Source organism: Coptis chinensis, unplaced genomic scaffold (genome assembly GCF_015680905.1).
Source record: "Coptis chinensis isolate HL-2020 unplaced genomic scaffold, ASM1568090v1 utg136_pilon_pilon, whole genome shotgun sequence".
Classification (NCBI taxonomy): domain Eukaryota; kingdom Viridiplantae; phylum Streptophyta; class Magnoliopsida; order Ranunculales; family Ranunculaceae; genus Coptis; species Coptis chinensis.
This window is the reverse complement of record NW_028238102.1, coordinates 135,238-157,914: the sequence shown is the minus strand read 5'-3', so window position 1 is coordinate 157,914 and position 22,677 is coordinate 135,238. Positions and strand designations below refer to the sequence as shown.

Genomic DNA, 22,677 nt, shown 5'->3' with positions numbered 1-22,677 from the left:
TCATGCCCAACATAAGAGCACGAGTGGTCTCCAAAAGGTGTCTGTTTTTTCTTTCAGCCACGCCATTCTGCTGAGGTGTGCCAACACAGTTAGTTTGATGAATTATCCCCTGGCTACGAAGATACTCAGGTAACATACATTTACAAAACTCAGTGCCATTGTCAGATCTAAATATCTTGATATTAGCACCAAACTGATTAGTAATCATAGTATGAAAATCCTTGAATACAGTCATAACCTCAGTTTCCGATTTCAATAAATATAACCATATAGCACGAGATTTATCATCAGTGAACAACACAAAATACTTATAGCCCTAACGAGAGCAGGTCCCCATAAATTAGAATGAATTAATTCAAATAACTTATTTGACACATAATTCGAGTTTGGAAATGATAAACGAGTTTGTTTAGAAAATTGACAAACATCACAAACATTATCAGAGTTTAAAGAAACATGCGGAAACAAATTTGACAGGACATAACTAACGGAACTAGACGGATGCCGAAATCTTTTATGCAAAATACGACTCTCAAGTAAATCACTAACTTGACGTGCCTGCGACTTCAACAAATAGAGTCCATTGGAATAAATTCCTTCACCTTCTTCTTCGACTTTCGATCCTGAAAGACTACATAGAGTTAGAGTTAGGAGAAAAAATGACCTCACAATTTAAAGAATTGGTAAGTTTTCCGACAGATAGAAGTTTCCGACTTTTAATCTAAACAAATTGGAGACCGTTTGTTGAGTTCTTTCAGATTATATCAATCATGTTTATGAATCTACAAAGAGAGTTCAATACCGAAGACACGGAGCACATAAACTATCACTGAGTCACTAACTACCAAAGGCACAGGTGCGTTGAGGCATGCCAACGCGTGAAGCACTGATAGTAGACATACTTATGCGGGTAAGTTGAGATAAATTTCTATCAGATTTCATAATTTGATAGATGAACTTCAGATAACAATATAAGTTCCCTTGGCAGAGGTAGTAGTGAATTTTGGAGAACTACCACATTTCATTAGACCAGTAACTAAATTTTAGAAAGCTTAAGTGGTGATATCCTGTAATTTGCTCGACTCTAGAAATAATTTTGTGAGACATAATTTTTTTTTTTATGGTGAAATAAATTTTGACAATGGTTAAGAATGGCAAAAGCCATGAGTCTGATATGAAATTTGACAGGTTATCCTGATTCTTCATGTCCCTGTCCGCTTCAGAAATTTCTGTATCCTTGATTCTCCACGATTTGGTAATCACCTTCCGAGTATTAATATGCAAAAGTTCCTCCTTTATGCATGTTTCATTATTTTCAATGTTTATTGATGCTTACAAGCTACAACTGCTGCTTATGCCATTAACACATGATTCAGTCAGAAAAGGAAGCAAAGGTGTGGAGCTTCTTGCATCTCTATGCAACATGTATGATACTTCAGAAGATGATTTGAGGAGAACATTGGAGAAAACCAATGATTTAATAGCGAATATTTTGAAAAAGAAGCCAACTTTGGCATCGGAATGCAAGGCTAAAAACCTGGACTGTATAGATACAGGTCAATATCCTTTTTCTCCTTCCTATGTGAAATTCAGGTAAATGATCAGTAGCAACTTGTAGCTTATCCTAATGTCTTCTTTGCGATATTCTTGCGCACTCCAATGCAGATGGGTTAATATATTTTGAAGATTTGATGGAGGAGTCATCCATGTCATCAAGTTTAAGCACTTTAGAGAAGGATTATAATGATGCGATTCTTAATAAGTGTGAGCTGGATGAAAGAGTGTTCGTGGATGATGAACAAAGCTTACTTGGGACAGGAAGCTTGTCTGAACACAGTAATATAGGTACCAAGGTATGTTTTCCTTCGTCAATGTGACACAAAATCCATGTATATGTATTAATCTATATAAGTATTAGCTGTATTAGATTATTGATAACAAGATTTCCCTTTCCTTTTCTTAATAGAGAAAGTTTGATGTGGTATCTTCCCTAGCAAAGACTATCACAAGTCCGCTTTCCCCTCCGCGCTCTCCTGCTTTTTCACCTGCAAAGGGTCTTCAATTCTTCATATTGGTGGTAACACAAAGATGGCACCCACACCAGTAAGCACAGCAATGACAACTGCAAAGTGGCTCTGAACTGTCATATCTCCACTTCCTTCAAAACCTTCAGCAGAGTTGGAGCGGTTCCTTTCATCTTGTGATAGGGACATTACTAACACGCAACACGTAGGGCCCATATCATACTGGAAGCCATCTTCCCAAGAATTGCTCTTGGGGAGCGATGTCTCACTGGTACCCTGCAGAGTGCTCATCTGATGGATAGCATATGGGCAGAACAGAGAAGAATGGAAGCTCTGAAGCTATACTATAGGGTTCTGGAAGCAATGTGTAAAGCCGAAGCTCAAGTTGTGCAAGCTAATACCTTGAACTCTCTGTTAAACAATGAGAAGTTCCATCGCTGCATGCTTGCTTGTTCAGCTGAACTAGTTTTAGCTACTCACAAGACAGTTACTTTGTTATTTCCTGTGCTTTTGGAGTGAACTAGTAGTACGGCCTTTGATTTGAGTAAGGTTATAGAGAGTTTCATTAGACATGAAGAATCACTTTCGAGAGAGTTGAGACGACATCTAAATTCTTTGGAAGAGAGACTATTGGAGAGCATGGTATGGGAAAAAGGTTCCTCAATGTACAATCCATTCATTGTTGCAAGACCAGCTCTTTTTGCGGAAATAAATCATCTGGGATTATTGGCAGAACCAATGCCATCATTGGATGCAATTGCAATGCACTATAACATTTCCTTTGGGAGCTTGCTACCTTTGCCTTCTTTGCATAAGCATGAGACACCAGGTACTGGTTTATCCATTGTTCTAAGAAAACTATAAATGCTGTAAAAGATAGTCAAAATTGTATGCTAGAATGCAAAATATTTCCTTTCTGAGATTGGCTCTGAATTGTAATTGAACCGTGCATGTTGTTTCTCAGTGATTATATATTTAAGTCGATTGAGATCTTGGATATTAATGGTTTTACCCATATATGGAATCTTCTAAATAAAATTACTCCCTTGAAGCCGTCAATTTTTGTCCAGGTCAGAATGGAGATATCCGCTCTCCAAAGAGAGCATGTGGCGAATACCGGAGTGTTTAGTAGAACTGAATTCCTTTACGTCTCCCTTGAAGGATTGTTTATTGGGCTTTAATAGTCTAAAACCAAAGTTACCGGGACCTCCATTGCAGTCTGCTTTTGCCAGGTACTAATTGATGGCCGTAGCCATAAGGTATCGATATGGAACTGTAATTTCATACTTTGTCATGATAAATAATGAGTTTCCAAATTTACTTGCAGCCCAACACGTCCAAATCCAGGAGGAGGTGGGGAAACATGTGCGGAGACGGGAATTAATGTTTTTTTTACTAAGGTATAAATACATTGAAGAATCCTCTATAGTTTTTCATTGTTTTGTTACTAAAAGGTAATCCAAGTTATAAAATATTCTAGACCTATAGATATTGAAATATTTATGAGAGGTACTTATCGTCAGTAGTCCACTGGTCATGATTAAAATCCAGCTCATAGCTTCTGTTTGGTTATTATACAAAATAAGGTTGATCAAGTAAAAAGTGGTTACAACTTGGATGGTCTGCAATCTTCAGGATTAGCTTGATATCCTACATGGTTGAGTGGAAGGAAGCAACAGTACTTAGATACTAGTTTCGGTCCTATATGCTTAAGCTAGGATTATTGTGTTTGTTAACTGATGCATATTTTTTTTTAATGTCCAGTTTTTCTAATTTCTTCCAATATTATCAATTTAAAACTCCTTTATGTGCTGTCTCATTTCTGAAGTATGGCTTGATGACCTCTGTAGATTCTAAAAAAAAAAAAAAAAAAAAAAAGTAAAAAGTGGTTACAACTTGGATGGTCTGCAATCTTCAGGATTAGCTTGATATCCTACATGGTTGAGTGGAAGGAAGCAACAGTACTTAGATACTAGTTTCGGTCCTATATGCTTAAGCTAGGATTATTGTGTTTGTTAACTGATGCATATTTTTTTTTAATGTCCAGTTTTTCTAATTTCTTCCAATATTATCAATTTAAAACTCCTTTATGTGCTATCTCATTTCTGAAGTATGGCTTGATGACCTCTGTAGATTCTAAAATTGGCTGCTGTCAGAATCAATGGCTTGTTTGAAAGACTAAAACTGAACCAGCATATCAGGGAGACTGTTTATTGCTTTGTGCAACAAGTTCTTAGTCAGCAAACAACTCTTTTCTTTAATAGACATATTGACCAGATTATACTCTGCAGTTTATATGGTGTTTCAAAGGTTTGCCTGTGAGCTTATCTAGGTTACTTTCTGATTGTTCTTGATCTCTCGTACTTAGCCCATGTGATGACTTGCAGATGTCTCAATTAAACTTGACATTTAAGGAAATAGTTTATAACTACAGAAAGCAGTCGTGTAAACCTCAAGTTTTTTGCAGTGTATTTGTAAAGTGGTCATCAGCGCGTCACAATGCAGTATGTTGACGATCTGTAATCCTTCAGCATTTAACTTTTCTTCATTATTCTGACTATTTTCTTTTGAAACAGAAAACAGGGCAGGAGTTGTTGACATTATCACATTCTACAATGAAATATTTGTTCCATCTGTAAAACCTCTGGTGGTGGAGCTTGGTCCTGGTGGCGCAACTCTAAAATCTGACTTGGTTCGTCAAGTGAGCAACAAAAATGATGGTATGCTCCCTTGTACAGTTATAACAAAAATCGGTACACTTGCATTGTCCAAACTCATGTACTACCTTTTCTGCAAAGTTGTTAATTTCCTTCTCTTTTGTCAGGTCAATGTCCTGGATCTCCTCGTGTGTCTTCCTTTCCTACTCTTCCTGACATGTCTCCGAAGAAGTTTCTTCAGCGCATAATGTCTCTGTCTCTCCACTACGATCTTCCAAGGTACACTCTTTTTTTTCTTTCACTAAACCCATAGAAGACGACCCGGCCCTTGCCTGTGGTTAGCCCATCTAGCCAGGTCATGGGTCTCCCCATTAAAGATCCTACGAATCCATCTAAACTTACAAAAGGATAATTTGAGAAAAGTAGTCCTACAGATCGAGTCCCTGACTTGTTGTAGGTTCCAGTGACATTCAGCATTGATGTAAGAAAGAGCTGTTATTACTTCCTGACAATCTCCTTGAAAAGTATAAGCTGCTCCTCCCAATTTCAGTGCTAGTTGTACCGCCACCTCTGCAGCCAGTATCTCTGCTTCTTCTGGACTCCTAGCTTTGAAACTCCTCTCTGCTGCTCCTAATGATGTGCCCTCATGATCTCAAGCAATTGCTCCAGCACCAGCTTTTCCTGTCTCCCTGTCAAAAGAAGCGTCGAATTTAACATGAGCAGATCATGAATTACTGACAGGAAATATTGCATCAAAATTTGAATTGCCCCTAGGGTTTCGGATAGAGGATGAAGAAGAAGCTATATCTTCTGGCTTCTTAAAAGCATTGCTATATTTAGAAGCTAGGGTATGGCTTCTCCTTACAACCCTTATCCTGTTCATCTTAGACCCTTCAAATTTGATTTCATTCCTGTCTTCCCACAAAGCATGCAACAAAGTTAATGCAAGAATCCCCCTTTCAGCTTCTTCTTCCTTCTTGCTGCTTGCCCATGTAATGAATTCCTTCAGCCATAATCTGATTTCATTACATGGCTTCATATCCACCCTGATTCCCAGTCCTTTTCTCCCTTCCAAGGTAATTTACAGAAGCCGTTAAACACATTCCTATCATATGCGTGGTCCTTGCGTGTGCTTGGAGCATTCGCTGTATTACTTTTTGCGTAGCTGTGGTTTGGAGACATTAGTTGATGACAACATCAATATCAGTTCAAGTTTATATTCTACCTTATTCTTGAGTGTTATGGATTCATAATTTGTGTTGTTTACACAAATTTAACAAAGTAAAGGTTTATCCACACACATCCAATCAAGATTTCATACACAGCTAACCACTGTCAACCCCATCAGTCGATGGAAAGTTCTAGCTGAATTAAGAAATGTGGTTGAAGTTAAACATCTGCTAACGGCCCCTTTTGTTGATTATTGAAGATGCAGACTTGGTCTCCTGTCCATACCCTACTTTCTTTGTATGAGGTAGAAAACAAAAATTTAGCTACTGATTTAGTAACTTTTATGAACAACGCGAAAGAGTGCGCGTATTAATCTTTGATTTACATGGTTTTGTTTTAAAAACTATGCTGTGATAGTCCAATGGTGTGTCCTTGAAGGTATACCGTAAAGGTGCTTATTCCAAAGGGATGAAGGTTTCGTCCAAGACCTTGGGTTTTTAAGTGACAATTACTCTGTACTTAGCACAATGACACCATTCTACAGGGGTGGTTAAGTGGCGACCTTATCTGTGGTAGGTCGTCACACAGTGGTATTAGGGGGAATCTGATACCCTGAGACTGTGTCCTAGCCCTAGAGGGTAAAGACCACCCATGTATTGAAGCGTTTTGCACACGTGGCTGGTCTTGTCAACTATAATGTGCATAGCGTGCACATAATGAGCACAATCCAAGCGTGTTGATTACACAATTCAGGGGCTCTGTATGGATGGTGAGATGGACTTGTACTGCCTGTTCAGCCTATTATACAGGCTAACAACTACTTGGATCGGCTCAAAGAGCCAGGATGGCCCAGATCAGACATCAAAACCAAAATGACCAGCTGGCAAAAATTCTAAGGACTAAGCCCAGTTTTCTTGTTTAACAGTAAACATATGGATGTTGCGTTGGCTTCATAGATGTCAATCAACCATTTGATTGAAATGAATTCCAGCAATACTTCCCATATTCAGGGACAATAATACCAATGGCCAAACAAGGCAAGGAGATAATCAACAATCTCTGACTGATATCCATACAATTACCTAAATTAGGAGAAACTACAGCTAGAAGGACGCTTTTGTGTCCGTAAACAACCTTCTACCAAGTGTATTCCCCCAAGATAAACCCCAACTATATAACGAAAATGGAGACAGTTTTATTGGTACAAGTGGTCTTTACATTTAAGTTTAAAAATGGAGACAGTTTTGACTGGTAGGAGTGGTGTTTACATATAAGTCTGAACAACTTGTTACCTCTAAACTTTTCCAGGCGGATGGCGTGTCTATACTTTCATGTCGAAATTTTCCCATTATTTTTGTATCCATAATTAATTATAATAAGTTTACCAATCGATTTCCACCACCACCAACCTCTACAAAAAAATAAAATAAAATAAAATATTACAAAGACCTTACCCTGAAAAATGATCTATGTTTCTTGCAATGGTGATTCAAGTCGTCTCTGCATTTGATCCTGATCTAATACTTTGTGGCATCTTGGTGCCCAGTTTTGAATCGAGAATAGATAGGGCTTAATATAATATTATAATGTAGACGTGTATATTGCAAATCGGTATTCCGCATGTTACAAGTATATTTGAATTTAAAAGGGGTTAACTTGTGTTGATGTTCTAATTTACAAATAGCAGCATGAGACAGTTTTTGTCGATTGTTTGCAGCTAAATGTGAAAACCGGAAAAGTTGGAACCTGTGTATCTACTGTTTCGACTTTTTATTGTTTACATGGTTATAAAATTCTTTATATACTTCGGCTTAACAACAGCTGTTTTCGTCCGATTATTCTGCAATCATTTGCTGGTTACCAAGCAGTTTTTATTTAATTCTTTCGACCGATTTTCTAATATGCAGATGGATGCTCTGATCTCACACAGCTCTAGAAGCTATTATGCTTGTGTTGGGGAGAGTACTCATGCTTATCAAAGCCCTTCCAAAGACTTGACTGCCATTAACGACCTCTTGAATGGGTATGTTAAGCTGGATATTGACTATGAGGTACAAACCCTTTGACTGCGATGATGATTTTTTGTCCTGTTTTTTTACCTATTAGCAAGAAGGTGAACAGCAGGCTCAACTTTGATGATGTGGGCTTGGTAAGTGATTCACTTATCATGGGCAGTCTCTACCCTCCTAATGGCAATTGCACTTCCTCTTCAGGTGTTGCTGCTTTAATTTCACCCTTTAAATCTGAGCAACCTGATTCCTAGTTTGGATGATGGGTAAATCCTTGTATGTATATCCCTTTATTTCTTGTTCGTTTTTTAATTTCTAATCTTATACCAGTCTTTAGGGTGTTGACTGAGCAGCAAGCTTCTGTAGAAAGTCTGCCATCGACCCCTTCTTTGTATGTTGGACTCTGAGCTTCTTCATTACAGAGGTCCAGATCTAGCTGAACTAATTTAATGAAATGGGGGGGGGGGAGGGGAAAGGAAGAATTTTTTAATAATTCCCCTGATAACTGAATCCTGGTGTATGAATGCATTAGTTGGTTATCACCTAATTTAAGGTTGATCAACAACCTGGGGGGAAAAAGAAGAAAAAAGAGAAAGAAAACCTGTGGCCTTTTTTATGGATGATTTTTAGAGGTGTCCTGCGTTGCGTAACTGATCTGCATACATGGAATGAAACATGAGAAATCAGGTTAAATACGTCATTCATATCTTCAGCCTTAAAGGCTGAGAAATGAATAGCTGCATTGCAAGGTATCACCTCTTATTGCCAAGTCATCATGGAGAGTCTGATATATAGTTATCGGAAAAGTCGCGTTCAATTCTTTAGCAGATCGTTGTCCTATGGAGCCCTTAATAAAGTCCATAACCTTAAATTTGAGGGCGGACTTCCAGAAGGGCACGCCTTCTCTAATTGCCAGCCGTAAAGAGTTTGTTTGCTGCAAGGAAGTCACAACTCATAACAGAAATAACTTCAGGGCACAGTGTGTGAACTTTCGAGTCTGTGTAAAGATCAAGGATATTTGATATCTGCTGCAGGTTCCGGTATACATGTCATACAACACTGCCGACATCAAGATATCACTTGAGTGGGCACCCCGAGCAAGCAATCAATTCCTTCCTATCTGTCCTATGGAAACCCCTGAGGCCTGAACATATTCTCTGAACCAAATATTCCAATCTGAGCATGGAAATGAAACAACGTTGTGGCGTTGATTTCATACGAATGTGAACAACTATTTTATTACACCATGTCACCATCCCTTGTCCAATGCTCCACCCATGGGGTCTTATGGGATTTACCCAGGTCTACCTTGAAAAATCGTGAGCAGTATAAGGCGTATGGTGACGTAACAAAATTTATCGCATATCTGTGTGGATCTTTTATCTGTTTTGGTTCTCATATATATTTGTAGATAACATATTCCATGTTTCATACATTAATATCTAATGGCATTTAATCAAGTCTACCTCTTTAAATCACTAAATTTTGTGAAGTATCTCGAAAAATCAAATGAGAAGGGTTGTTGCTAATATCCAGAAACGTAAGGACATATGAAAATTGTTGCTCCAAGTAGTTTTGCTTGAACTTCAGTAAATGAATTCTGCCGTAAAGAAGATGTTGACAAATAATGAACAACTTGTCAAAGAGAAATGCTGTAGGTTCAAGTGTTCAACCAACAGGAAGAACCATATAGCTAGTAATTCGCCGAATTATTCGCGAATTATAAGGTTTGACAAATAAAACGAATAATTCGGCGAATTTTTGAATGATACAGTTTAATTCGCGAATTGGTTGGGCCGGACCTTAGTTGGAACTAAAAATAAATGTGTTAGTAATAATAAGTAGAACAAAATTTAATTCGCGAATTGGTTGGGCTGGGCTTATAATTGCCGAATTATAAGGTTTGGCGAATAAAATGAATAATTCGGCAAATTTTTGAATGATACGGTTTAATGCGCGAATTGGTTGAGCCGGACTTTAGTTGGAATAAAAAATAAATGTGTTAGTAATAGTAAGTAGAACAAAAAATTTGACATTTGTATTATTTTTTCATGAATAAAATTGTAAAAATAAAAATAAAAACGTTATATACTTATATATCAAAATTTTAAATGTGAAATATATAGCCGAATTTTAAAGGAATACATTTGTATTATATCTGTTTAAAACACGTATATCGTATTTTTACCGTTAGCGTTTTATTAGACTGAATATTTAAAAGTATTATTGTTGAAAATTTCGAATTTTAAGCGAATAATTGCCGTATCGAACTTTTGTCATCCACGAATTTACTAGCTATGGGAAGAACAATACAATTGGAAGATCGAAACTAATGACCATCATCTAAACCCTTTTAAAGGGGCGTGCCCGCGCTGTTAAGCCTGCTTTTAGCCGCTAGGACATAGAGGCTTTCACGAGCTAGCCTTCCACCGCCATACCCTCTTATTGCTTTTTAACATCTGTTGCTTTTAGCCTCCTAAGCCTTCCGGCTGTGATTCCGTCTGTGCGATCCTACGAGAATGAAACACGTCTTTTGCTCAGCCACTCAAGCTTTGAAGCCGTTAGATTTAGATAAAACCCCAAATTTCTTTCTTCTCACGTATGTATTTATCTTCTGTATTCAAATTTCTTTTCTCGCTGATAACAAAATCCAAACTTGCCATTAGAACAAGAGTTAGTCGAACTTCCAAGCTTTGAAGCCGTTAGATTTAGATAAAACCCCAATTTTCTCGCTGATAACAAAACCCAAACTTGCCATTAGAACAAGAGTTAGTCGAACTTCCATTAGATTGGCATTATTGCTCTTATGTCTTTGACAACTTTGTTACAGACTGTTCTTATCAATTTAGAGAAGCAACAGCAGAAGAAAACAGCTATTAGCAGAAGAAAACAGCTATTAATAAGAGTAAGAGGTAAGATGCCTCTTTATTTACTTTTTATTATTTCATTGATTCTTCCATGTTTGTCAATTGCAAATGTAATTTTTTTCCCCTTAATTCGTTTTTTAATTGAGTTGGGTTCGAAAATTGGATCAAACCAATGTTTTTAATTTTATTAGCTAACTTCATGGATTGGATCAATATCGTGTAGAAGAGAAGACTCCATCTACAAGTCCACTGACCTGTTAAAACCCACCATACTCCAATCCAATTTCTGCCCAACCTGTTGGGTTCCACTCTCAATAATGTTGTTGATCGGTGGAGGCTGATTTGTATGCGAGGAAGCAACCCTCTGATTATTGACGTAGTCATTTCGTTTTTGCGACACATTCCCCCGCTGTCCAGTTCCAAAACGTTATATCTGAGGTTGATGTTAACCTGGAAATTAATCGTAGTTTGGAGATGGTGCCCTCTGCCTGTCGAACCCTAACCTACTGCTGAATTTTTTACACTCTAGGCTTAAATGTTACACACTCTAGATGCGCATCAAATGCACATGCGTTGCCCCAATAAAGCCACTACTTTCATCCCAGTTTTTGGCCTATCTCACAAGATAAGCCTTTGGTTTGATAGGGAGGGTTATATGTGAGTTTAAGAGGATGAGAGTGACTTTGGTGTTTGATGGAGGGGGTCATGGAAACGCATAGGATATCGAGTACAAGTTCACAGGAGCTACAGTCGTAGTAGAAGCCCTTGCCATGTTCCCAACATGCATCACATATAGTTAGTACTCTTTCTAGGTAGGAGGGTCGTTCGAGGTAAGGTAGTAAGCTTTGTTGGAGTCTATTCACAAACGAAAGTTACTGAAGTAGAATTCGTTACTCTTAAATAATTTGATCATAAGGAGATTTAATTTCGGTTTCCGTTTGCATAGTACCCACCTTAGGAGCCACTTATCTTCAGGCACATCTACGTTCTATTGTCGTCGAAGAATTTCTAATGCAATAATCTTAGAAAAAGGTTGTTGTTCTGTATTTACAAGTCGACCAGGGGATGCAATGCTTGATTATGAAAACATCATAAGGCTTAGGTAGGCTATAAAAAAATAAAAAGGACTAGCCCGTATTTTTATATTGACTTGCATGTTAAATGTCACTCTCTTCCTGCCGACTTGAACTTAGGTATAGTAAACTACCAGTCGTGTTGTTTGTTGGAAGTCTTTATTTTTAAAATTGTGTAGCAGCCCCTTCCCAGTATATACCTGTTACAATATGAAGTTTGTGGGTTATTGTTGCTTTCATACCCTTTTTGTCTTAAATGCTTAATGCTTAAGGGTAAGATGTGCCCATTAACTCACTTGAAGGAGCGTGCCCAAGCTGTTAAGCCTGGCTTTAGCCGCCGTTACATAGAGGCTTTAACGAGCTAGCCTTCCACCGCCATACCATCTTACCACTTTCGAACACCTGGGCTTTTTAGCCTTCTAAGCCTTTGAGCTGTGATTCCGTTGAACTATCCAACCGGAATGTAACACGTTTTCTCTTAGCTACTTAAGCCTGGAAGCCGTCGTTCTACGCTTTTAATCATCGTAATATAATATAGAAACCAAATCTCTTTTCTCGCTAAACTCAAAAAAATCAACTATTCTTCTCTTATCAGGAAACCCACAAATCTCCTCCACTCTTCCTTTCCTCGCTAAACCCAAATTACCCAAACTCTATTGTCGATGGATTCATCGCCTACTGTGTGTGTGTGTGTGTGTTTTTTTTTTTTGTTCAACAGGTTGTTGCACTATAGGGTAAGTGGAACTTTTTTTGTTGTTTTACTCTTTGCTGGATTTCTTTGAAGAAGAACAAACAAAGTCAGAATTTACAACTTGGGTGCTCTGTTCTTTGATTTTTGTACCCATCCATTCTGTATCGATCGAACAATTTGTTCTTTTTAAATTACAAAATAAGCAGAAGAAGAAAGCAAGTAACAAGGTAAGAAGACTGTTTCTTTCATTGCTTATTGTTGTGTTCTTATTTGATTCATTATTTGATGTTTGTTGGAATGTTAGTTTTTTTTTTTTTTTTTTTTTTTTTTTTTTTACAATGAACCATTCCGGACAGTCTATTGAGAATGAGTGATAGAAATGTCAGCTTTTTCCAATTCTTTTTGCTGTTGGTTTTGAAACCCACTTCACGGCAATTTGAGCCACTGCTCTCTTGCCACATCCTAACATGTGAGGATTTCGTCTTTGTCGTTAGGGTGTTCTGTCTTTGCTGTGCTTACAGCAGGGTAATTAGAATACATAGCTGCCAGTTCTAGAATATTCACAAGTTTGATGCAAGGTTAACTTTTTAATCCTTCTTCCATCGGTAGCTGTAGAATTGTTTGTACTGTGGAAATGGACTTTCTAAGTGGTTGGGGGTTCATGAGTGATAATGGTTTTCGGTTGTCATTTTGTAGCACGTGGGTTTTTGATTTTGTCATTGCATCTGACTATTTTGGTTGAGTCAAAGAAGTATATGAATGCTTAAGCTGAATCCCTTCTTAAAATACATTACAATTAAAGTTTTAATCCCCACTGCCTAGAGAGTACCTCCTTTTGTTTAATCATAAGTTTTTAGATTTGTTCTAGAAGTTATTATGCTTCTTATAAGAGGTGTTCGTGTGCAATGCTGCTTATGGTTATTAATAACGTCTGATTTACACTGACTATTTGTGGTGGAACAGGATATTGGCAACTGTGACATTCAAATGTTGGAAATATACTTTTAATTGTTTTTTTTCCCTGCTGAAAGTACATTCCAATTAATTCAAGTTTTCATTCCAACTGCCCAGAGAGTACCTTCTTTTGTTGGTAATTAGGCTTTCAACAATTGACCCTTTTGTTATTATTATTATCCTCTTTGAATAAAGAACGATATGTTTATTTACTTATGAATGTTTAGTTTATCTAATAAGTTTACATTTGAAAATAAGATACTCGATTCTTGAATTTCACTTTGTGGATTTCGAAATCTGACACTAGAAGTGATTATGCTTCTTATAAGAGTTGTTCGTGTGAAATACTGCTCATGGTTATTTAAAACGTGTAATTTACACTGACTGTTTGTGGTGGAACAGGATATTGGCAACTGTGACATTCAAATGTAGGAAATAGCTGAAGCTGTGGAGTTACCTTTGACGTATCATGATCTATACAAGTAGATCGGTATAGATCCTTCTCGGTGTGTCGTTGGGTCAGAGGTTGTGCAGAAGTATTTGGGCTTATGCGATTTTAAGGGTGCAAAAATGGTCTGTCCACCTGTAACTGCTTTTGGCGTACCTCTAAATTCTTTATAAACTTTTGAAGAAAGGCTTGATCAGTTGGAGATCCAGAGTCCCAGGTTAGTCATAACACCCTCAGTTTACTTATCTCATCACATTATTATCAAACTTCATTAAAAAGTAATAATGTTAGAATGTATGATACACATGCAAGGTAATGAACCTGCTCTTTCATTACCTTGGTCCAGGAATTTGCCTGCTTCATCAATTGTCCTTCTCAATGTGCTTACCGGAAATGTGGAATTGATGTTAGTTTATTTATTTATTTCAGATATTCATCTTCAAAGCATTGGTGCTCCCAAGCCTCAGAAAAAATCTTCTAGAACTGTACGTACTACCATATGTTGATGTAGTTTGATTGGGAGCTATTTTGTATGCAAGGTCTATTCATTTCTTGGCCAAAGGACTACTACAAACACAGGATATATTCGTTTTGATTCTCTTTAGATCCACTGAATGGTGTACAGTTTTCTTTTTCTTTTTCGTTTTGTTTTGTAAACACATTAGTATCAATAAACCTATATTCAAGGATACATAAGCATGACAATGCCTTCAAGGCTGATCACCGGAATTTCAATCAGTTACAAACTTACAAAAATACTATCAAGCCTAATGTTCCAACATAAGGTTCATGACACACCCACGCCCAAAGGTTAGCTTTACAATTGCAAATTATTTGCTGGAAAACACAAAATCTGTTTTCAAAAGCTTTGGTTTCTCTCAAACCAGATACACCAAGTGACAGTGGGTGGACTGGGTGCTATGATTTGGCTGAGAAGCCTGCAGTAACAATAACGTGCGTAGCACGTGCACACACCTAGTATGATTAAAAGGAGTGGTTGACTCACAAAGCTCGTCTTGGTCAGACATATTAAGACATCAGTTAACCAAGGCCCATATTCGTTTCAAGCCCATGTGAATATAGTCATTTACAAAACGTAAAAAAAACACAAAAACATACAGTTATCCAAAATCCAAATCCAAATCCAATAGTCGCGGATGAACCATTGTACATAACAAAAAACATGCAGTTATCCAAAATCCTAATCCAATAGTCGCGGATGAACCATTGTACATGCTTTTGCCAGGACTTTCATCCCCGGTTCGAAATCAATTCTTTAGAAAAGAGCTCCATGCGGCTGGTATACATTTCTAGCCTCACAACTTTTCTAGCCCCACTACATTTCATAGCGTTTATGCCTAGGGAATCAGGTAATGACAGGCTTTGTGTTTGGAGTTGATTCTGATTAATTTAAAAATCAGGTGTCGATGAAGAGGAAGCAGTTAAAATTGGGAGTATTATCACGTTTCAAGCTCAATTTTCTTTTAACTAATCACATTTCTTTTATCTAATAAAAGAACAAACGGGAGCTTAACCTAAACTAAGGAAAAACACAGGGCAAACCTACTCTAGGCTTGGGAATTTGATGGGTGAAATTCCCCCACCCCCCAATACCAATAATACCAAAAAGGACCAAAAGAAGATAACAGTACCATGAACCAGCTATAGATATCAATCCAACATGCAGTAAAATTATGGCAGCATGGACAGCCTGATATATATCAAAGAGAGAAGAGAGAAGGAATGTGGCATAACTGAGAACATGATTGTTATTTGGTGGAGAATTTGAGGCCATTAAAGCTGAATATAACTATAAATGAGTATAAGACTCTGTACAAATCACAAACCCATATAATGAACCTTGTAGACTCCCAAGTTTTTGCATGTTTGCTTCAGATCACTTACTATCTACAATCAGAGATTCCCTGCAGACCTAACCAGTAAAATAGGATAAAAAACACAAGGAAAAAAGACACCCCATAAAAGGGGACTAGCACCCCTTTGGATGATATATGTCATATATCATTCATTTTCTGAAGAGAAAAATGGATGATATATGACATATATCGGAATAATATATGACATATATCATCCAAAAGGGGTGCTAGTCCCATTTTATGGGGTGCCAATACCGCGGCCCTTCCTCAAAATACTCTTGTTGGACTGTGTGCATGTTTGCTACTAAAAACAGCACCTGCAAAAGCAGACGCTTAGCACCAGAATGCTATCACCTTCGGTTCACTATAAATAAAGACAGTAGCTTCTATATCCCTCTTTAGAGCAACCCTGCTAAATCAACAACAGCCATTCATCGCATTGCTACACATAGTAAATCATGCCCACTTCAATGGGGCTGATGTGGGAATGTTCAATGCCACAGAAGGCCCTCTGCAGTTCTTCCTAAGAAATGAATATCCAATGTCAATTACCAACTTCTTCAGGAATGAAGGTGATCTACGTGCCTTTACATAAGAGTGCCCCATTATGTAAGCAATACCTGCTTCCTTTGCCTGGATCAAATCCATCAGTTCTTCTCTCACTGATGGATCCATACCTATGGTTTGTGGTAACAGGAACCTCACGCGCCTTCTAATCTGTGGGTTCTCATCCTCGAAAACTGAATGCCTATGGTTGGGGATTTGCTGCTTTGGATAGTGGTCATCACCTCGATCTCTTCTTGCTCGGATACTATTGGTGCTTATAACAGCCATCCTCCCATCAAAAGACGAATTATCAGAACTTGATAACTGAGCCAAAACTGAGGTTCTTCAGCTTCCATTTGGATAAATTCTGCAATGCTCTGGATGAGTTGGTTCTCAAAGTCACCATTGTCCCGTTGGATATCCTTGTACCCATACCGTACCATGCATCGATACATCCGATAAGGTCTAGGGCAGATTCGGCCAATTAGGAAACGTTCCTCGGGTGACACGAATGGAACTGGGACAAATTTTACACAAACAAAAACCAAGACCTTGTGGAATGCAGGGAGATTAGTGACAAAGTGGGACAAGATTGCGGGGACCCCTGTTGCTAATTCTGAGTAGATGAGGCCTATACCAGGCACCTGAACAATCCCAAGACTTGGGCCAAGACCAAGTAGCCATATTAAGGATGCCTTGTTATGCAGATCAAAATTGTACTCTTCTTGCGAGTTCTGTAATGCCAAATACACATAACAACCATAAAGAAGCATGAAAGCACAATGGGAACCCATCCTCCTTGAGGCACTTTCATGAATGCTGCAGACAGGTAGACACCCTCGATGGAGCCAAAGAAGAGTAAGAAGGCTGCAGGCAAAAAAATACTTCTGTTCCACACAAAGACTATGACGAGTGCCATTAGCCAGGTTGTGACAAACATAACTGTGATGCAGGCGATACCTGGAATTGATAGAGCAAAGCGACATGCGATCAGCAACAACAAAATGATCGATAAGATTACTCAAGTACTGAGATTCTTGTCTCTGATCTCAGCATGTTGTACGTAGCCTCCAAAGGCTTGGGCTTTGGGGTACAACATGGTGATCTCACTATAAAAGCTGCTAGGAAAGAACTGGCATTATGTTATATTTTGTTTTGCATTGGAAAACCCACTATAATTATGAAATATGTAGATTCCTTCTGAGGTGCACCTGTCCCAGATGTTGGAGGAACTGTGAATTCTCCTTGCCCATCTATCTATTTATGTTCTAGGTATACCTCATGCATTATGAAACTTACAAGACAAAGACAAAGCTTTTAACTCTTTTAGACTTACCATACGCATTGCTGATCAAGGTTGTATCTTGGAACCCAATAGTGATAGCTACACAAAGGATCATGAGAATCCAGTTAATTTCCGGAATATATATCTGCCCATATATATGTTTAGAGGTGTGAACAACCTTGACTCTGGGAAAGCAACCAAGGGCATGACACTGTTTGATAATGGAAAAGGTAGCTGTGATGACTGCTTGACTTCCAACAATGGCCGCAAGGGTAGCAATCATAAAGACAGGCCAAAATACTCTATCTGTAAAATGAGCTATAGATGAGAATGCGATTCTGGTGTTGCTGTACAGATTTTACGGAAACTAGGATCGAGGAAAATACGAACATTATAGATTGAGTAAACTGACCTGGTATTGAACCATAAAAAAGTTCTATTGATAGAAGATGGATTCTTAGACAGAAAAAGCAGCTTGCCCCATGTATTGAACTACCAAGCAGGGGTATATAACAAATCCAAAGGCAAGCTGGAAACAATAGAAATGAGATAATGGTCAGTGTCGAACTCAAATTAAAAAATAGCACTTAGATAAAATAAAGAATGCAAGTACAATCAGTCTACTAGCAAAATGACAGATTAGATGCATAACTGTGGATCAGTAGGTTCCACCAAAGAGATTTTCGTTGGCACAATAGATATTCACTAAAAATACTCGACTAAATTATGTTTATGGTTGAGGCATTATGTCTTGTCACGCTGCCTTTATTACCATTGAAATGGCTATAAACTTGAGACGAAACAAAAATTCTTGGCGGGCCTTACCACCTACGTGAACACATATTGACCAGTAGACTGAATCAGGAACACATATTTTATTCTGTACATAAAACAAATAAAATGATGAATTTACCCTGATCGATAAGGCAGTGAAGTGTCCAAGATCTGCAAACATAGCTTCAGTACCTATATGACCCAGAATAATTTTTAAGATGTGTGAAGTCTGGACATATACAAAACAAACACGTCTCCGAAACTCTAAGAGACGAGGAATGCTGGAGCAAGTCTACGAAAAACAAGATATTCCATAAACTCTCCAACCGAGACGTTTAGTTCTTATTTTTCACTTTCATGTGCTTTTAATGATCAACTGTTGTTGAACACCAGACAAATACAATAGAACTATCTTAATGGAAATCCCACCAAATAACAAGACCATGTACCTGTCATAGCAAGTAGGATCCCTCCAAGAGAAATCCCGCCATCTTTGCCTGTTTCTCTAAAGCATTTGATGATGTAATACGGAGAAATTGCACGCAAGATCTTTGGATTCCAATGTATTGTATTGTATAGGACAAGGGCAAAAATTGTTACCAACCAGATGATAACAATGGGTGCAAACATAAAAGCCACCCTATGGGTACCAATATGTTGCAGTGCAAAAAGGCCCAACAATATAACACATGCAAGCAAAACCACCTCACCTGGATAAATTATTAACCATCTATCAGAAATCAGTAAAAAAGAAAAAAGAAAAAAGAAAAGAAAAAGAGAGACACCAGAACATACTGCACTTCTCTTTATAGAAGAAATAACAATCCAAAAGGGTGTGCGTTTGGCAATAACAACCAAAATGAAATCGAAATGCAGTTTGTGGACAAAAACTTTCACTTAGCGGCCAAATCGTCCCCAGCCGCATCCTCCCCTCTCCAAAAAAAAAAACTCAGAGCGAGAGAGCACAAAGAGAAAGGAGGTGGACAAAGGCATTCATAGCTAAGTTTTGAGAGAACAAAGGCCAGCAGACAAAAAAGAAGCTAAAGAAACCTACTTACCATTGGTTATCTTTTGTTCAGTAACCTGCAGTCCAGAGACAGCTGAAAGAACTGCAATAAAATGAAACCAATGATTACTTTCTGAGTATCTGCAATCTATAACTATCAAAATCAATACCCTAGGTAAACTCTTCTATCCCCAAATCACAGAGGAATAATAAAATGTTTTTGAAATGAACTGTCTCACATACGATCCTGAAATGAAATGTACTATATAATGATTCTATGGTGCACATATGTCTAAGAGGAAGTATACTAGAAACAGGTAAGTAGCAAAACCGTTGATGGCCCTTTTCAACAATCAAATCTGTAAGGAAATTTAGCTTTTAGTCCTTGTGATAGTAAGGTAAAGCCTGCACCACACTAATGCATTTATAGCATTTCGACAGTTTAGTGCCAGTTCTATAGTTGACCATGCTAACTGTTTCAATTATTTTATTTGGTCAGTTTACCCAAATCCGATGTAGGACCAAAACTTAAATATCTCTTAGAGGTACTGAAAGCTTAATAAACACCGGTCATCGCGTAGTATTACAGGTATTATGAAAATTTGAAATGGTCAAGTACTCAAGTCAAAGATAAATGGCAGTGAACACTGTCAACTAACATAACTAGGAACAAACGCTAGTAAACACATTAGTGTGGAGCAATGTCTAAATCCCTTCATATTGCAAAGACTAAAAGGTAAATGTCCCATAAGTAAATGGTATCAAACTATCAATCAAGACCTCCTGCTGAAAATCAAATCAAGGGATCTGCACCTAACACTAGGATTTCTTTGAAAATTTATTTTCTCACATATCAGAAAGATATGACTAATTGCTCTATTTGTCTTCATAAAATATTAAAGGGAATTGACAGGGCGCCTGTGCATATTGGCTGTTTACACACCATTATAGTTCTGTTGCATGAAAGTGACAAATGAAAAGTATATACCTTCCATACACCATTTTATTAATTGAATGCCTTGTCAACTTAGATATCATGATAATATGCAGTTTCAGAATTGAAGCAAATGCACTAGTGAGAAGAAATGGAAAACATTCCAATTCAAATTACTTGCTGATGGCGCCAAGATAGCTGCCATTTGATGTCACAGCCTCAAAAGTACCTGAAATTGCTGGAGTAAGCACACCATCGCCTATAACCATGCAGGCGCCAAACAATACAACAAGTAGTAATGCTGTTCAAAGCCTTTTGTGCTTCTCAAGGAATCTCTTCAGTGGGGAAGACGCTATCTGGGTTGAAGGCCCATATTTGTATGCAGAGAGCTCTTCATCAGCTGCCTGCTGATTGGGTAGTAGACTAAACCTTGCATGCCTACAAAGAAGTGAGTAAAGAGCAAAAGTCCCACCTGACCAAGTTAAAGAAAATCATAGAATAGTGAGTTTCAACAAAATAGTATTGCACTACTAAGTTTAAGAATAAATTTCACTCACAACGCACCTTCACCATTACCATCAGCACAGCAAGGGGACCATTGTGATTGTCCAGAAAATAAGAGAAAATGCACCGAAAATTGCCTCTTCATTCTGGTGAGTTTTCAACTTTCCTACAAATGTGCTGGTGAAAACAGAGAGGCGAGGTGCTCAAGTCTCCATATAGACCAACACCAAAGCTTTGATATACCAATATCAAATTTCTGGAAACATTCCACCATGAATACTGAGATGCAAACAATAGCCAAGATTGAGTTAAACTTAAGACTAGTCAGACACCTGTGAGAAGTATTCCTACTAAAAAGCAATGTCCACTACTTTAAACACAAAAAAAGTAAAACTAGAAACCTGGACCATCCAAAGTTAACCAAAGCTAGAAGAGTCCGTGAATAAGAATAAAAATTAAGGCCGTATACCAAAGTTAACCAAAGCTAGAAGAGTCCGTGAATAAGAATAAAAATTAAGGCCGTATAAGAGGATGTAGGTAACTAATGTCAGCACGTCCTAAAAGACTGTTTGAAGCAGTTTATGATTGGAGAGGATGAGGAACTTGACTGAGCATGATAGCAGGAAATCACTTTCAAATTTGCTGTGTTTCCAGGGGCGGAGCCAGGAATTTAGGTTACCCCGGGCTGAAATAAACCATGGGCTTTAACCCGGTCTAGCCCTATACTGGCTCCGCCCTTGGTGGATTCATAGTAGAAGTGATGGAAAGGAGGAAAGGAGATAATTATAGTTTAGAGTTTAGACAGTGCGATCTCTAAATTTGAACAAATATATAGCTTTCGGTTGTTTTGTTTGTGACAGAGAGAAATAAAAAATAAGTTACTAGAAGACTATGATAGAATAAGCTCTATAAGTTAGGATAAATAAGTTAGTGTCACAGATAGCACTTGCTTACAATTTATTAACTGTAAGAAACTTTGTACGGTTTATGTTGGTCAACAATTTTTCTAATGAAGGAGAGGCCACGGAATGGCACGGATTGATACAAGAGATAACAAAAATGGAGAAGAGCTTTTGATACATCTCCATTTGTGTATGTCGAGGGAAAGATGTGTGGCTTAAAATTGCATGTTGCCTCTTGCCATCTCTTTCTCAGCAGAGATGGCACTGTATATATCAAAGTCTTACCAGCTTAATCAAGTGTTACTCGACCAACGAGAGGAGCTGATGGATGAGTAGGCTTCCCCTTTCGATTCACGGAATGTGATCTAGGACACGATGGGAGTTTGCGTGCCTCGGTAGGAAAGAGATCACTGGAGTATAGCACAAGATCTCCTTTTCTTGCTGCCATGGGGTTGACCTGTGAACAAGGTAATTAGCGATAGCATCTCTTTAGCCAAGCTCCTATAAGGCTAAAAAAAGTCTGTTTCTCGAGTGTTTTCAGTGTTGGATAGGTGTCTACCCATCTTAGACCATAAACTAAGTCATTTGTATTGAAATCCATTTTTACCTCACGTCACCTTTCGCAAGTCTTTTTAGAATCGAAGCCTTAGTGCTGGGGTGGTAACGAATGGATCATACTCAAGCCGAGGTTGAGCAAATCGTTGGTAGATTAATATGATATCAAAAAGTGGCTACTCACTACCTAAGACCGGGGCTGAGGCTGGATGTTGTTGGGATGAAGGAGATGAATTTTGTTACCCTAATTGGAGTGGAGCACAGGAGTATTGTTGTTGAGGTGTTTGACTCTGAACTTGAGATTGCTGGTAGGTTTGGGAGTGGAATTGTCTTTGCTGAGAAGCAGGTTGTTGCTGCTGGGTTGTCACAGCTTGGACGTTGTTCCATCTCCCCCTACGTCT

The 22,677-nt window shown here is 38.1% G+C and overlaps 1 long non-coding RNA gene and 2 pseudogenes across 3 annotated transcripts; 1 reads left to right on the top strand and 2 right to left on the bottom strand.

The window, feature by feature from the left end:
- Positions 1-475: 475 nt before the first annotated feature.
- LOC147474026 (retinoblastoma-related protein-like) lies at positions 476-14,582 on the top strand (annotated as a pseudogene). The gene is made up of 15 exons (XR_015210126.1): positions 476-910; positions 1,189-1,255; positions 1,377-1,556; positions 1,666-1,853; positions 1,967-2,853; positions 3,095-3,256; positions 3,352-3,424; positions 4,158-4,334; positions 4,412-4,528; positions 4,601-4,744; positions 4,849-4,960; positions 7,759-7,874; positions 7,958-12,718; positions 13,848-14,110; positions 14,323-14,582. The product of XR_015210126.1 is annotated as a retinoblastoma-related protein-like (transcript).
- Positions 5,001-7,752, bottom strand: LOC147474027 (uncharacterized). The gene is made up of 2 exons (XR_015210127.1): positions 7,306-7,752; positions 5,001-5,370 (listed from the first exon to the last, which is right to left on the bottom strand). It is a non-coding gene; the product is annotated as an uncharacterized LOC147474027 (long non-coding RNA).
- A 1,062-nt stretch (positions 14,583-15,644) lies between the features above and the next one.
- On the bottom strand, positions 15,645-22,322 carry LOC147474025 (potassium transporter 4-like; annotated as a pseudogene). Its single transcript, XR_015210163.1, has 10 exons — positions 22,281-22,322; positions 22,026-22,178; positions 20,880-21,098; positions 20,545-20,787; positions 19,434-19,484; positions 18,825-19,085; positions 18,515-18,567; positions 18,014-18,130; positions 17,653-17,907; positions 15,645-17,276 (listed from the first exon to the last, which is right to left on the bottom strand). The product of XR_015210163.1 is annotated as a potassium transporter 4-like (transcript).
- Between the last annotated feature and the right edge of the window lie 355 nt (positions 22,323-22,677).